The sequence below is a fragment of the Stegodyphus dumicola genome, chromosome X2 (genome assembly GCF_044657685.1).
Source record: "Stegodyphus dumicola isolate Sdum_Otavi_A_Nest chromosome X2, ASM4465768v1".
Lineage (NCBI taxonomy): Eukaryota > Metazoa > Arthropoda > Arachnida > Araneae > Eresidae > Stegodyphus > Stegodyphus dumicola.
In genome coordinates, this window is record NC_140781.1 from 15,553,885 (window position 1) to 15,569,131 (window position 15,247).

General features: G+C 34.1%; 1 protein-coding gene across 4 annotated transcripts in view; it reads right to left on the reverse strand.

The window, feature by feature from the left end:
* Positions 1-15,247, reverse strand: part of LOC118186067 (plexin-A2-like) — a 1,141,010-nt gene that overhangs the window by 890,710 nt on the left and 235,053 nt on the right. For all 4 annotated transcript variants that reach the window (XM_085809149.1, XM_085809147.1, XM_085809148.1 and 1 more), the window contains one exon: positions 315-379. The gene's annotated coding sequence lies outside the window, so the exon portion shown is untranslated. The remainder of the gene's footprint in view (positions 1-314; positions 380-15,247) is intronic.

The window sequence follows — 15,247 nt, forward strand, 5'->3', positions numbered from 1 at the left end:
GAACTTGTACCAAGACACTCGGTGGGGCTCAGAAACTTTTAGGTATTTCATAAAACATACACTATGCACTCAACTGGAAATGAAATCAAATGAATTAATGTAAGCTAGTGAATTATATTTATCTTTTTTACCAGGGTTTATTGCCTTATTATTTACGAATATTTCCCAAACCTCTATTTTACACATTATCTTGCTTTTATTTTTATGTCTTTGAAAAGTCTAATACTACATGTAATTCAGAAGAAATACATTGAATTTCTATTAGGAAAACACATTTCATAGAGAGAGATTTCTATAAGTAAATATGAACTCACTTTCAGAAGATATAGTTTTCACCAGGGAAGAATTTTCAATAGAATTCCTTCTTTGCTACGGCTCCCTGGAAAAGAAGTTGGCTGTTAGAGAAGAAAATTAATATTCATGTAAAGAACAGCTTGAAGCTCGTAATAAAGCGTATGATAATGCCTTTATAGAAACGGTCTGGCCAACCCTTGATCCTTCGAATTCTTTTATGCGGCCTGGGAGGTGACTTTTACATCCCTAACGGCATCAGAATTGCATAAACTATTTTTAGGGGGGGGGACCAAATTTAATATTATTATCAAATCTCAGTTTTTAGAAGAATTAAGAAGAAATAAGACATAAGAACTTACGTTAGGACCAAAATCAAAATTTCCGTTAGGCCACCTTCATTTTCCTTTTACAGACGCAAACAGCTTTCACACTCGGCTTGCTTCCTCAACCTTTTTGCTAAGTAATTTTCCAAACTGTTTTGGAAGGACATGTGTTTGGGAGACTTTCGTTTTCAAAAATGAGTTTAATTAACAATAAATTTCGTGCTTCAGTTGGCATTGAAAGTTCAGAAAATCATTTTTCAGAAGGCAATACTGAAATAAATTTGCAAAACTTGAGGCAGTCGGGCAGAGGGGGGAGGACTTTTCATTGATTTAGATTTAAGAACGGTGCGTATAATGAAACAAAAGATAGTTTCAAAAAATTAATTTCCACTTTTTATTATTTTCAGATTTGCACGATATTTTTTAGTTGTTTTTTTGACTGTTTGTTAACTTTTAACAAACGGTCCAACTATCTTTTGTTTACGGAACTGCCTTTTCGTAAACAAAAGATAGTTGGAAGTAGTCCTGAAATATTTCCTTGATACGTAGTGTTTTATGATGAAATGTCGCACTGGTATGGTTGGTTTACAAAACTGAAATTAAAAATCTGTATCTCAAATTTATATTTACATGGGGTTAGCTTACTTATACCTGATTTCTTGCGAAATATTAAGATTCCGACTTTGAAAATCACTGCCTTATAATGTTTACTTGATAGTAAAATTCATTTCAATGACCAAAATCTTCCAATTTCTTTCTTTGCCCGGATTTTGAATCTGAACTTTTGCCGTCCCCGAATTGTCTTTTTTTTTTCATGGCTGTATAAAGCTGAGTTCTGAGAACACCGTTTTTAAATAAATGATTTCAAAAATGTGCGTACATAACCTCACGAGTGTATTAAGTAAATTAAAGATATGTAAAAAATAAAGTATAAAGTACGATTTTGATTTACTTGTATGTTACTTGCGCTTACTGTGTTATCACTCACTATGTTTGCCATTTTCAGATAGTAAATAAATAAAAATTTGAATTTTTTTCTTATGCGATATTAGTATTAGTTTCAGTGTATGCTTTGACAAATATTTAGTATACAAAATTAAAAATTTGCTTAAATTTTTTAAATGAAATTTGTCCCGTCGGTTTTTTTTTTTCAGATCATGCATTCGGTCCACAAGCAATTTGAGACCATTGCTCTTTTACATAAATTAGGAACTGTTGAAATCAATCAAAGGAGGAAAACGCTAATGAAAGACATCAAGTATTGGGGGGGGGAGTTGAATCTGGAGAGTGAATTCCGCAAGTGATTTGAGTTAAATATGGCATCTTAAGCTTTGCGCTGTCAGTGATAAGACATCATTATGAATCAAAAAGTTCTTTCGGATGATTCATTGCGGTCGAGAGCTGTAGAAGATTAAAAGCAGGACAATCTCAGAATGAGATTGGGCAGATGATTCAATGATCATTCCGTTGCCTGTCATCTCGAGAACAATTTCGGATGTCTTATAAGCAGATACACCGAAAGTATACTTCTGTTCTTCGTGATAAATATTTTTCAGATTTTTAGAGAATGGATGAGAAAAGTAGAGACAAGTATTGGTGATCCTTTATTACTGATAATAATACCTAAAAGAAAAACTGAAGGTAAATTTGTCTAAAAATTTAAATTTCCCCATCAGAAAATGGTTTCAAACTACTTCAGAAATCATGAAAATACAAAGTATGATTAACAACAAATAAGCGAAATACGAAATAATAAAATTTCATATACAATGGGAGTTAAAATGTATAGTAAAATAAATGAGGAAAATAGTAAATAACTTAACAGTAGGAACAACGGCAAACAAAGCAAGAACAAATGCTGTAAATGAGCTGTTTATCGAGTAATGAAATCTATTTAAACACGCCGAGTTTAGATCAAGGGTCAGTAGACAAGCAAAATCAGAGATTTGCCAACTCTGACGTCACTTACTTGCAGGCATGAGAGAAACGAAGACACAGACAGAGAGAGTATTTGCTACTGGAGTTGGCGAAGTCAGACAAGAGCAAACCCTGTACCTTGGTTTAGCAGCGGTTCTCAACCTTTTGACTAAAGCGTACCATCTAAACAAAAATTCAAAACCTTTAGTACCACCACTACAAAGTACTACTACCACCACCACCACTCTTGAACAAAGCTCAGATCGCATAAATTTACGAGTGTTAGAGAAAAAACTCAATCAGGATGTTGGGGTTTTAATTTTTGAATTTAATAGTTAAAAATACTTTGCTTCTTTTAGTACCACCTATTTTCTCTTGCGTACCACCAGTGGTACGCGTACCACAGGTTGAGAACCCCGGGTTTAGATGATCTGGTTAGCCTAACACAAGTCGAAGTGTGCGAATACACTACTTAAGTATTTATTTATTGTATATACACGTTACAGTTAATGCAATACTAAGAAAAAAGTATTTAAATATTATAAATAACAATAAAGCCGTTTGCAAATGAAAGCAATTATTCAATTAATTTCACGAAACTATTTTAGAAAGAGAATCTATTTAGCGAAATCAATTAAACATCTAATTTTAAAGCAGTGCTACCTTTCCTGATGATGCAAACGCTGTGGGAGAAAACATTTTCTGACCATCTGAAAGACAGCAAATGCAAATAAATCTTTAAACCATTCAAGTTGCTACCATTGAAATTATTACAATCATACATATAGATGAACGAACTACCTGAAGTATGTGTTGGCAAAATTTCCTTTCTAGCCATTTAGCTACTTTCCCCCTACAGTTAGTTAAATTTAAGGCTATTTAACTAATTATAAAATTCTTTCGCTTGCATCTCTCTGGAGTCTCTATTTGAAGATGCGCTTAGAGATAAGCAAGTTTTCGAAGCCAGGAAACGGGATAAATCCACTGTGTCCTGGGGAGGGATTAAAAACACTTATCTTTCAGTTGCTAGCCAAATATAGTAGGATTTGCATCTAGGTCAAATATTAGCATTCAGCGATCTTATAGCTAAGCCTGTCGTGGGCCCCAAGAGAAGAGTAGTATTAATTTAAAATTGGAGGAATAATATTATTATGTCGTCTTTAACACACTGTAATACAAAAATATAGAACTATCCTCATCTAGTGGATATAAATCAAGTTTATTGACTTGAAATCAGATTATAGCTCTTGAAAGCAGGTTGAAAATAGTTTGGAGGCAGATTTTATTCTTGAAAGCATGTGCTTCTAAAAATCTTTGATTTTTTTCTTAAAATTAAACCCATGGTAATGATCGAGATTTGGCTGCCTTTTATTGAATCGATCACAACTTTCCAAGTAGAACAAAAAAGAATAAACTTAAATAATGGAAGACTGAAAGGCCCGTGAAGTTGATTGACACACAGAAACAACTACAAACTTTTAACTCCTTAATGAATAAGATTTTTCTTGAAAGGTTTCTAACGTAAAGCAAAATTAGTTAAAGTATTTTATTACCGTCATTTCATATTTTTATTTTCTAACATTTAACTCCCAAATGTATTTTTCTTTTTCTTGTATTTTTTCCTTACCGTACTCCAGTGCATATTTGCACACGATATTAAAAGAAAACATCATTTATAATTATCATAATATTTTGAATGTGGGATATTTTATATTAATGCAATTTAACGCTAAAATCTGACATTAATAAATATTACTGCAGATGCGTTATTTCCCAGCAGTATTTCGACGCAACGTTTAAAATTAAATATTACATTGTAACTCAATTATCTCCCACTTGATTTATATTCACGTCACGAATGTATTTCTTTAAAAGGATCTTACATATCCATTAAATTCTGAAGCTCATAATTTAACTTTTTTTGATAAAAGATTGATTATTATTACTATTATTTTTTTGTAACGAAGAATGTGATAGAGAGATTAATTAGCAAAATGATAGTGTTTAATGTTATCTACGTAGTATTGAAAATAAATGACGAAAATAATTTGCAGCAACTTACTTTGGAAGGTTTGTTTATTTATTTATTTATTTTTGCGATTTGAGTTCAGAGAAAGATTTTTTACTTGACTTGATTCCATGCATTTAAATATACACCAATAATATTATGATTTATCCGAGATATGCATTGTGTTTCCATTTCTTTATAACTCTTCATAATTATAATTCATTATAAGTAGACTATCTTACTCTATTTCTAAGGTGAGAAGTTTGAGCCGTAAAAATCACCGACTACGACGTAATGTTCAGGGTAACGTTTAATCCAAAGGGCTTGCTTCGACAAAATCCTTTTCTAAACATAAGAGATCAAACAGAAGAATATAAGAGATTTATGGTTAAAAGAGTTACCTACCTCACCAAAGACAGGAACTAGAAAGTTATAGCTCAGCCTGGAGAAGCAACTCTAGTCGAATTTAATAACGCGCTTCAGAGCCGAAGCCTGGAGGAATGGACATTATTTAAATAGCCTTTCTAGCTGCAAAGATCTCCCAAAGCATATTTGCGTAAACATGGGACGATTTGATTACTATCTTATTAAATCCCGAATTTAGGGCTACGCATTTGGAAAATGATTTAAATAGGCCAAGACTGGATCGAGAAATATGTTCGACGACAAGGATCAAATTTTGCGTGCGTTTGAAATGAGATATCCATCAACTGGGATAGGAAACTATGTTATTTATTAAAGTCCGTGAAGGTAGACAGTAATATCTGACGATGTGAAGTAATGACGATATCAACCGTACCCTAAAAATATCCGTCGCCCTTTCCCAGTAGTGATTATTAATGGGCCAAATATCGCGCTGAGCAATAATTTGAAACCCCGGAGAAGAATTTTCTTTTAGATGACAAATCGCCACAAAAATCGGAACCTCGTCTGTGTGCGTAATTAGTCACTGCTGGGACTAATGAGATGTCATTTGCAGTCAGGCACCGCTTTTTCCGCCCGTCAGGGAGAAAGGAGAAGAGTAGAAGTGTAGGGGGTGTCGGAACAAAAAATATGTAAACAAATAAATAAATAACTTGAAAGGCCTCTTCAAGTTTTCGGGGAAAATTTTCTAACATTAAGCCACGGGGAAAGGAATCATCAACTGAAGATGAAACCTTTCATTCCGTATGTTCTTTCCATTTCCTGAAGAATAATCCCCGCTCGCTGATTGCCAGAATTTCTTCTTGACATTTTCAGTTCGTCTTATTTTTCTCCTTTTTTCTTCAGTTTTGTTTTAATATTACCGTTAAAATGTGAATTCTTTTGCATTCTTCATATAACGACAGCTTGAGTGACGGTTTTCTTCCGGAATTCTGGAAAGGATGCTCTTGCAAAAACGGGAATCAGCCGGGAGAGGAAGGGGAACTTGGAAAAGTGTCATTTGGTTTCTGTCAACTAATTAAAAATCGAGTCTCATCCCAAGCAATCCTCGACCGCGGTAAATAAAGAGCACTTTTAAGTTTCCATTTGCGCAAGCTTCCGCTCACTCTATCAAACTCTGATGTCGTTATTTATTGTCGGTTACACCGGGCTGTTGCCAAAAGGCTTGTCAAAATATATTGAAATGTTTGTTCAAGAACCATCGAAAAAATAAGGTACACTTTATAATGAAATGCAAATTAAAATGAAGAATATCTTTCTTGTTTAATTGATATCTTATTACTTCGTGGCACTTTATTTACAACCAAATGTGTAGCATTTTCATTTACATATTTTTCAAAAAAGTCTCAAGTTGTCTTTTATTACTTTACGACGTGGGAAGGAGGCGGATATTCATCTTGCAACTTTCGTTAGCTTCCTTTCGTAAAGTTTTTATTTTTTGTTTTTGGACCAAACTCTTTATTATTAAGCTTCCAATTTGGTAATTTTAAATTAAATGTCGTTGCGAGGTATTTGTGCGTATTTTAGTATTGCTTACAGACAGAAAGCTGAATTTCACATTACTTAAATCCGATACAAAGAAGTGTTAAATAATTAGTAAATAGATATTTTAGTGTTTCTATTGTTTTATATAAAATGTTCTATATAAAATAAATAATAATTCATTATTATTTATTTGCTATAATGCTTGTTTCTATATTAAATGGTAATTAGCAGCTTCTTTGTATACAAAATGTTAATACTTAATGATTGTTTATTTACTATACGCTTTATTTCCATCTCCTAATTTTATGTATATATTATAGGTATGTGTATGTTTGTCAAGAATAAAAAGTATTCATCTAGCTAAGACTGCAAGTACGCCCTTATGCACTAGACACATTATGCTCTACGTCATTACCAAAAAGAAAATTATATGTTCACTGTTTTTTGCAGCAGCATCAAACTTTGTAATGCCTTGAATGGTGTCCAACCTGTTAATAAGGGTATTCAACATAAAATGTTTCCCCATTGCAGCTGCGTACAATAGTACCTTAATTACGTGCATAAATCTAGCCCAAGACATTTTTAAATTGAACAATTGAATGACAATTGGACGTTAACTGTGTGAGGTTTTCATGGCTTTTTTTCATTATATATCTTAAATACGGTACAGTATCCCTTAGAAAGCCGTCCATGAAAACATACCTTATCATAGGAAGGTACTTCTAGTATGTAATTTTATGATTAACAATCTATTTCTTACTAAGGTATCGAGATTTGGTTTATAACGTGCATACCTAAGGGGATCTTGTATATTACTTTATTTATTTTCAAGGAAATATAAAACTCTCCATGCTCGTCGACACTAAAAAGCTCGTAAGTTCTTTAATAACTTTTATATGCGTATAAAATGCAAAGTGATATGCCTACCTGATAGTTTTGCTTAAGATCCTACAAACCTAAAGTTACTTTGAAAGCACAATAGATGTCAGAGTCTGCACAATGTATTAATGTCATTTTCTGCATGAAAAGTGAGCAACTTATAGACCATACAGGATTATTTTTCTGCGTAAAATGGACGTTTGCAGATAACTAAGTTAGACACAATTGCTTCTCGGTAGCTAACTGTCAGTTAAGCCACACGCAAAGAGTTATACAACGAAAGTTGCGAGTGGAAGCATAAGATGTCAGTTTGAAATTTAATTTGACATCTTGCATGGCCAAACCCTGTAATAATAATTTCCGCTAGTACTCGAGTATTGGTTGAATTGCCACCATTATAGTCACTAAGTTAACAGGTAAATTATTCCTTAGAATTCTATCATTTCTCTTGCGAGACTCTACAACCCCCGAAAAAAATCAAGATAGTCATTTACCCTTTGACGCGCGGTGGTCGCGCCTTGAAACCACCATTTTCCGAATTTTTTTTCTCCGCTTTTTTCCGAAATTTTTTAGTGTAAATGAATTGATTACTGATCTTTTACATCTAAATAACACAAAATGGCTGTAGAATCATATATGTTTTAGGTATTAATACTTCAGATCGGATGCCTTTTAAAATTCGTTTTCGATGAGAAAATATAACTTCCTTTTATTAATATAAGCAACTTTAAATTTCAAAAGTTAGTCATCGCACATGATGATTTCTATCATAAACAATAAAAATTGCAGTAATTAAACTGCATATATAAAAAAAACCCTGTATGTATGGCATTTGCTATGTGGTTTCAGGGCACGACCACTGCGCCACTAGAGCATTGTGTCACGATGCTTACAATCCTCTAGAGGCTCGGTGGTCGCGCCTTGAAACCACTGGCGTTTGCTTCTCAATGACGTTCGCTTGCTTTTCAAATAGGAATGTTTATTTTTACCCGGATATAGATAGGGCTTTGAAACCACAGAGTTATTTTATTACTAAACAATACATGCACCTGCCCAGTAAAAAGGTCTTTCTTTTCCAAATACTTTTCTATGACATCAACACACTTGCTCCCCAAGCTAGTATTGTGATTTTATAAATTATTTCATGTGGTTTAAATTTAATGTAAATATACTTTGCTATAATTAAAAATAGAAATTGCATAAAAGTTTTATTTAAATTAAAAATATTTTCTGAATATTTTGGGACGAAATACGAATAAAACAAGTATGAATGAGAAACGAACGATCTGTACAAAGCCAAAAAGACCAAGCCCCCCCTCCATTAACATAAAAAACCACAAATTTCATGTGCAAGATGAAAAGAAACTAAATAACGCTGGACATATACCAGTGAAATTTAAATCAAGGCAGTGTACATTTTGTAGCACAAGGAAGAAACCTCATAGAACAAGATGTATGTGCGAAACGTGCAATGTGAGTCTATGCATGTACCAATGAGACAAAACATGCTTTGAACAGTGTCACAAATTTTTTTTTTTTCTTTGAAATAAAAATAAAAATAAAAAAAAAAAACACTGCGTTCTTTTTTATCCTTATTTAATTGCGTTTTTTAATCCATTTATCCAAATGTCCTTATTATATAGGTACTTATATTTTCACTGCTATAGAAAAATTACATAAATGTTTCATTTTTAATTTTTTCTGACGATTTACTTTTTAAAATAATGTAAAAAAATTATGTAAAAAAGGCAATTCTTACATACATTTTTTTTTTAAAAAATCCGTACATTTCGTCATTTATTGGAAACGCGTGCGAAAAATGGTAAGATTTTTTTTCCTACTACATCAGTAAGTTTCAAAGTCCTAGACGCGCGGTGGTTTCACAATGCGACCCCCCCCCCCACAGAATTATGGGCAAGAGTAGATTTTTTTAAATTCATATATTATTTGTCTCTAGGATCATAATATTCAATCTCTAGAATTTTTAGTTAAAAAAATTATAAAAATAATATCGCACGCGTCAAAGGGCTAAAAATAACAAATCAAAAGTAAACGAAATTAAATATTACACGCGAAACTACAAAATCAAAGATAGAAATAAAATTACACACACACAAAACATGCAGGGTGATGCATAAGTATCTGATCAAAATGTAAATGTCGATAAAGAGGACAGAAAAAGGTAGATTTTATAATGAATTGTGGAAGCAGAAATACTATTTCGTTGAGGTTACTTTGGAGGCTGTTGAGCGATAGGTAAAAGCGTTTCACTGGCGTATATTGTTATTCCGTACGTCAATATTAAGTGACATGCATCATTACAGGAACATGAAATTCACCGATATATATATATTATCCATCGCGATTCAATTTATCCACAGAAATTGAGCAGCTGCTCAGAGGTACTCGGGAATCGTTCTATAGGAACTCCGTTGAGTAGCTGTTTCATAACTTCTGCGCTCTCACGGATAAAAGGAAATTCAAGGAATTATTTCTAAATGTAATTATACAGTTATGGAGGAAAGTGAAGTACATCAGATAGGAAATCGCAATCATAAATTCAAGTATTTCAGTTTTATGAAAGGAAAAAGAAAGAGTTCGTTTTAATTTATCCTTAATTAGACAGAAAGTTTTAGATGTGTAACATTTACAGTCAACGTGAGACCTTTTTCAAAAACGCAAACCTAGTCTTTCTCGCTAATTTTTCTGGAAGTCTGCTCTAAAAAACAAAAGCTTTTAATCTTTCTAATTTAGCTGCTGCGGTATGTTTTGAGGTAAACCGAATGATTAATGTTGCTATTCATGAATACTTTACCCTTTACATATCACTAAGGAAAAGGCACATTTTAATTGATAAATATGGATTTCTTATTTTTGCGCATTCCCGAATGATGATTTTGCTTCAAGAGTTTTTTTTTATGAAATTTATATCATAAATTTTATTTGCATTGCAAATGGGGATTCATGGATTTAGATCTAGATTATGACAAAGCACTTGACGGTTAAATGCCTAAGGAAAGCGATGCTCTTTTAGAAAATATTTTAAGAGCAATGGCCTCGTATTCACATTACACTTTTGAAAATCCATGACACATCTTATGGAGCTAGACTGTTTACCCGAATATGAATTCCAGTTTAACAACCAACGTTCAGCGGTTTTAAAATGTGTCCGCTAGTGGCCCCATAAGCAGTGGTATGGTTACTGTTATGAAAATAAAAATACTTGGGCAATTAATTACGAAAAAATATGCAGAATTATCATTAAAGAATGTGGATGCCTTTGTGGAGTGGCTTTTCTGTATTTGGCAAAGCATTCTATGGCTGCCTGCCTAAAGAGATGTATGAACTCGTGGACGATTTGTTGTTGTGCTGTGACTAATCTCACTTGTCTGACAGTAACATCGAACAAGCTTGCGAATTTCATCGTGGCAAGGAAAGCAAGATTGTGCTTGTCGTTGGCAAGAACCTTGAACATCATACAGGTGACAGTACGACTTCGCTCGGTTCCGTCCGCAGTTTTGAAAGAGGGCACCTTGGGAAGACGGGCCCAAAGGTCTCCCACCCATCTTCCTCTACCACCGACCTCCCGAGAGGAATTTCGGCTTGCCACATATTTAGAGCGCCCTCATGCCGCACATTCACAACAATCGCACATTTACAAACAACCATGCCTTCTCCGGGAATCAACCTGGGCCCTTCGGTATCGTAGTAGGCTCTTCTAACCACTTAATTACATGACGTACTTCCTCACTGGTCGCGGGCCCTTCCCTTCATACCTCTGCCGCTTTGGCTTGAGAGAGAATGGTTACTGTGAATGTGGAAAGGAGGGTCATCCAGACCATTTTGTGTTCTCCTGCCCACACACAGCACTTAACAGCCTCAAGCAACCAGGAGCCAGATTCTGGCCAAATTGATTCCAGAATCTACAAAGTAACAGAGAGTAACAGAGTTGCGCAGCGGAAACTGAAAACAATAATTGACATGTACTAGCAATTACTCTTCTGACGCTGGAAGATAGCAGCCATAAAGTACGAACTTGAGTCGTGTCTAACACACATTAGGCTCTAATAATGCCATTTCTAAGCACAGTTCTCTTAGAAATAGACATCGCACCTTCAGTATGGAATTAACTCTTCTTGAACTGGCACATTTATTAACCTAAAGACAGATTACTTGCTCTGCAAAGCATAGCAGTATGCACGTTAGAACTATATAAGCTAGTTCAATATGTCAGCAATAGAGTATGTAATATGTATGTTCATTATGTAATTTTGTATTTATACTGTGTCAGGTTTACATACACAAAATTTGTACTGTATCTGAATGCTGTACTATATCTGTACATGTTTATATCTTTTATTAACGGTACCTAATTTATACTAAGGATCACGCGTACCTCAAGGGCATGCTTCATGTAAACTTTAACTATTATGATAACGTATATGTACTTTTATTTGTTTCGGAATATATATGTATGTAAGTGTGTATATATCTGTATTTGAGTTGGTATTTGTATGTATATACATATGTTTTGATTGTACTTTTCTTCAAGTGCCTTGTATGCACATGTATATTTCTTTTTTGCATTTTATAAATGTCTGCTCAGCCCGGGCTGCCCAGGCTGCGGCCTGGCAGCTAGCGGTTAACTCCCGCTGAGATAGTTAACCAATTCTGCATGGATATATCTATACTTGGGTCGAAAGCCAACTTAGCGGTTTACTCCCCTAACCACTATACCGTCTGTGTGACTCGAAGAAGATTTTCTAAATTATAGTGACTTGCCTTCACGTTGCTCCTGAGGAAAAAGCAGAAACGTACAGAAAACGGGTTCGTCGAAATTTTAATTACCGCTGTTCAGCGGCCTTATCAGCTTCAGCGCTGGCAGTCTTTCGCTGCTTTAACTACTTAGATCCTAATAGGAGATCTTACGGAATACAGTAAAATGCTTACGGAATACAGTACGCAAATGCTGTTAGTTGCTGTAATCAAATATGTTTACTAACTTTCATTTTAATAAATTTGATTTCACATAGGGTTCACTTTAAATGCATGCAAGTAAATTAAACTTAATTCAGAAGTATGAATTAAAAATTTCAACAGCGTTTAAGGAAGGAAAGAATCAACCACCGGCAAGGTTTCTTTCTTGAGGGGTGGAGGGTAAAAGCTGAATAAAAATATAACAACACAGTTATACAATAAGAAAGAATAAACTTTTTAACAAATATTGGTGAATAAAAATACACGGAATATATCAGTTGTCTTATCATATAAAGATGAAAGAATGTCAAAAATACATAATCATAAGATGTCAGAAATACATCCATTAAAGAAAAGATTCAATTTCAGCCTTGAATTCTTTCTCATTATTGGTACTTAAAGTAAAAATTATAATTATTTTACAAATTGTAGGCTAAGACCATAACACGAGATCTATTTTAAAAACCTGTTCGAAATACTGTTTCAAGTGTAATGTTAAACTTTTTTTTAATATATACCTATCTACTTCACAATTATTTCTCTGCTATTGAATTTTCCATTGTTTAAAGATAAATAATAAAAAGAAATATGGCATATTACTTTTTTGTTTGACTGGAGTCCGTCTGGAAGAAACATTCATATGTCTTAATCTGTCGTAAACTTATTTTTCATTCTGAATTATTTTTTCCCTTTTCCTTAATAAGAACAATAATAAAAAAATAATGTAGATATTTTTTCATGTTTCTTTTTAAATGTCAAAAGCAAAATGGGTTCCTTATTAAAAAAAATTGTTAAGCTCTTTTCACAAAGTGTTATTTTTTATTTTCTTGTTTTATATGCCACTAACCTAGATTGAGAATATTTTTTATTTATTGATGATATGAAATTGAAAACATTTCTTGCTTTTTCCTTGAATGAAATTGATAGCATATCTGATTCCCTGATTGCAAGGATTTGATGGCATTTATTGTTTACTGATTACAAGAAATTGATAATATTTCTTGTTTACTAGTTAAGAGAAATATCATAGTTTTCTAAACTTAAATAATATGTGATACAATATAAAATAGTATATCTTTATATAATTTTATCTTTTATTCCACTACATCTGAGAGTCCACCGTTAATCGAACGGTAACATTACTGAACACTGGTAGTTCGATTTGCGGACGAATCCTGGTGAACGGGCTGGCTGCATATGCGTTTTCGTGGTTCTTCCGTATGAAACGTGGATACGAGACAGTTTCCCTTTGAAAGCCCTTCGCGAAAGATTTCTTCCTTAAGGAAGCTAGTCCTCTCGTGCTTTTCGTGATCAAACATCTTTGCTATATCATACCTTCTCAAACTGTATTCAGCACATCCTGGCGCTTCGCTCTTGCCTTGATGGAAATGCACAAAGGTTGTACGATATTAAGCATAATATATTGTCAGCCCTATAAGTTACTGTATTCATATCTTAGATTACGCTGCTTCTATTGTAGAGACATTGTATTGTAGAGATGAAAAATTAGCAACGTCTTCACCGGGAATCGAACCACGGACCTGTGGAATACCGGCCTAGCGTGCAGAACCACTACACCCTGAAGGCACGCTAGGAAAGCGGAAGAAATACCTTACATACTCCCCTTTTAAAGGACGACTGGGGTTTTAGGGGACCCAGTCGCCAAATCCTACATAGGAAGAAATCATCATTCCTCACCCTTTTAGTTCAGGCGCCACTGTAGAGACATTAGGATTTCTGGAAGCCGGAGAAATAAAAAATGAGCAACGCCTTTCCCGGGAATCGAACCACGGACCTCTGGAATACCGGCTCAGTGTGCAGAACCCCTTCACCACAAAGGCATGCTAGGAAGGTGAGAGAAATACCTTATGCTATCAGTAACAGAGTAAATATATAGGACCAACGAGCACTGGTAGTTAGTCCGGGACTCCGTTCCAAGAGAAAAAGCTGGTTGCACTGTGAATCTGAAGTTACCCCCATGTGCAATATGAATCAGTTTCTTTTAGTGAGTTTTCCACGAAGGCATCGCTTTTAGCACGGACACTCTCCCTTTCTCCGTACTTTGTAGGTCGCAATCGATGCAACTAAGCATTATTTTGAACTGCTACTGTTATATTCTTTTCCTACACTAAAGATAGGTCCACCAGCGGCTGAGCGGTAAAGACGCTGAACACTCACAGCTCAAACCGAGCTCGTTTCCAGGAGAACAAGCTGGCTACTCAGGTATTTTATTGGCTTTCCCCATGTGTAGCGTTGATACGAGCCAGTTTCCCTTAGAAAATCCTCCATGAAGGTACCCCTTCCCATAGAAAAATAACCCTCATGTGCTTTTCCTTAATAAATCAGCCGAAATATGTACTAGAAATAATATTGATTATACACCGTGTCTACAAAAGTCCTTACCCGGTCTTTATTTTCGCAACCGTTGGTCGCATAAATCAAATTGCAGAAATGTCTTAAATGACGCAAAGATTCATGTTTTCGTATTTTTTAAATTAAAAAATATTAATTTTATATAAAATACGAAATCTTACATTTTACACATTCTTCCGGTCCCCGTACTTATATTTAAGAAAATTTTCATCTCGCTATAAAACTAAAACACAAAATGTTAGACTCCCGTACGACAAAAACTGACAGAAATATTTGACGTTAAAACTACTGAATCATATTCATGGGCCATACACAAATCGAGGAGCTTAATGTTTGCATTTGCACGTAAGTGAAAACAAAATATCCTTCAGAAAAAGGTTTCTGATTTTAAGATATTATGCGAGGTGCATATCTGTGCAGATTATGGTGGAAAATATTGATTAATGTAATATTTTTTCAAAATCTAGATCTTATTCACATAATCTTCTATATTTAGTGCCCTAGAAAACACTGGTAACATTGGCAACTCATAGCATTATTTGCATTAATCAAAACTGAAAAACGTTTG